The following is a 2583-nucleotide window of genomic DNA, read 5'->3' on the forward strand; positions in this document are numbered from 1 at the left end:
ATTGGGTCACCAATTTGGTGAAGGATTTAGACTGAGACTAACACATAGTGAAAACTATTTAAATGTAATATGATGATACTGATGATGATGGTGGTGGTGGTGGTGGTGATTGCCTAGGGACTAATGTCATGGTCCTCAAAAAGTTAGACAAAGTCCTGCTGTTTTGAATTACTTTTGTGATCTTAAATTATGTAACCACTTAAGATTGAGTACATACCCTTATCTACTAGAAGGGAACGATGATGGCAACCACTTGGCATCTTGTGAGAGTTAAGTGTGAATGTGCATGCGTGGTGTGATTAATATGCAATCTGCCAAGCCCCTTCACATTCGGAGCAAAAGGATACCATCAGAGTTGGTATAATTCCTACAGGGTAGCATCATGCTTACCCAGTGTAGTTTCTCCTATGTTACAAACTGAGATTGGGTTTAGTATAATTATGATGGGATTTATTTTTCTAAAAGGATCAAAGACAAGGTCATACTGATAGAATCTTCCCTCCCTAATACAAATGCAGAGTGTACCATTTTTGAGCAAACATGATACAGTCTTGGTGAAATATACCAACATCCTGGAGATTTGGTAAGAAAGTTAGCCATGGCTAATTTGAAAGGAATTCCAGTTTGAGCTAGAACCAAACCTTCAGATCTTCTAGAAAGCCCACAGCATTGTACAGAGCTTGTGATCAAGCCTAAGAGAACTTTTTTTTTTTTTAATTTATATATTTATTTTGAAAGAGAGAAAGAGAATGTGAGTGAGTGAGCAGGGGTGGGAAGAGAGAGAAGGAGAGAGAAAACCCCCAGCAGGCTCCAAGCCATCAGTGCAGAACCCAAGGTAGGGCTCAATCCTACAAACTGCAAGATTACGACCTGAGCTGAAATCAAGAGTTGGACGCTTGACTGTCTGAGACACCCAAGCTCCCACTGAGGAGACCTTCTTGAGGTGCTCCTCTTACAGTGCCCCTGTAGTGTCCACAGTACTGAAATAGACCAAGAGGATGAATCTTTAATTCATGTGGAGAGGAATGGAGTTTCCAAGGAAGCAGGAAGAGATAACAAACTGAGGGATTTTGAGAGAAGGATGTATGTTGGTAAAAGAGAAACTTGGAAGAGAAAGACAATGAGGATAAAGGAAGCAGACATTTCTTTTTGGAATGACTTCTTGATCATGAACCAGGCAGTACCTACCCAAGAAAAGTGCACTCTTTACCCCGATAATCATATGTTGAAATAACTATCGTGGACAGATAGACATATATGGAAGAATATAGAAGACATATATAAAAACATGTAAGAGTTTTCACTGCCACATTGTTGTAAGAGTAGAACAAGGAAATGGTTTTCATTTCTACTAAGAGGACAATAGTTAGGGAAGCTAAGAATATTGACAGTATGGAATTCGGCAATCAGACAACAAAAAGACATAAAACACATCCAAATTGACAAGGAAGAAGTCAAACTTTCACTATTTGCAGATGACATGATACTTTATATAGAAAACCCAAAAGACTCCACCAAAAAATTGCTAGAATTGATCCCCAAATTCAGTAAAGTTGCAGAATACAAAATCAATACGGAAATCTGTTGCATTTCTGTACATCAATAGTGAAGCAGCATAAAAATATATCAAAGAATTGATCCCACTTACAATTGCACCAAAACCCATAAGATACCAAGGAATAAACCTAACCAAAGAGGTAAAAGATTTGTACTCTGAAAATTATAAAACACTTATGAAAGAAGTTGAAGATGACACAAAGAAATAGAATATTTAGAAATTTAAAAAATGCATTAACCTGAAAAAAATCTTAGCAAGCAAAATGCAACATTAAAATCATTTTGGTGAAGAATGATTAATGATATGAAAAATATATACATGTATAAATATATATGTATGCATATATATGCAGAAAAGTAATAAACAGAATTACACGATACAGTATAATCTCAGCGACATAATTTTTAAATTGCATAGAAAAGAAGAACCAAGCTTTGTGCAGTGGCAGAATCATAGCCAATGAGGTTTATCTGAGACGCGATTATTGCTAATAGAAAAAAAGAACCAAAACATAATACCCATTAACAATGTTGCTTATGTTGCTTCCCAGTGAGGAGTTGTTGATTGATTTTTCTGCTCATTTACCCTGCTGAACCTCTGCTCTAAAAGATGCAGACCTCATAGGTGATTAAAGGCACAGAAGCGATCTTCATGGAAAGTGCCAAGAATGTTCAACATCCATATCAACTATACAAGGCAGTTCTTCTGACCCTGACCATGGTTCTTCTTCATATTGTTGCTGAAGTCAAGACAATGCTGTATTTTAGAGTTTAGAGGAGAAGCGATATGTTACCAGTATCCAGAGGTATTTTCCTGAGCATCCCTTCATGGTAGAGCTGATTAGACTGTTGTGGCTCCACCTCTAATTACTGGCTGCATTTTGTGAAGATTAATTGATATGTCATTAGCAGGGAGAGAAATAGACTGGAGCATGCACAGTTCCACTGTAGTTGGAAATTACTTCTGGAGTGAAGATGCCACTGAATATTTGATCCTTCTTTCCTTGTTTTATCTCTCAATAAAGT

General features: G+C 37.0%; 1 pseudogene; it reads left to right on the forward strand.

Moving 5' to 3' along the window:
- The first annotated feature begins 1988 nt into the window (after positions 1-1988).
- LOC128775385 (U4 spliceosomal RNA) lies at positions 1989-2170 on the forward strand (annotated as a pseudogene).
- The last annotated feature ends 413 nt before the right edge of the window (positions 2171-2583 follow it).

Source organism: Panthera pardus, unplaced genomic scaffold, assembly GCF_024362965.1.
Source record: "Panthera pardus isolate Hobbes unplaced genomic scaffold, ASM2436296v1 HiC_scaffold_7, whole genome shotgun sequence".
Lineage (NCBI taxonomy): Eukaryota > Metazoa > Chordata > Mammalia > Carnivora > Felidae > Panthera > Panthera pardus.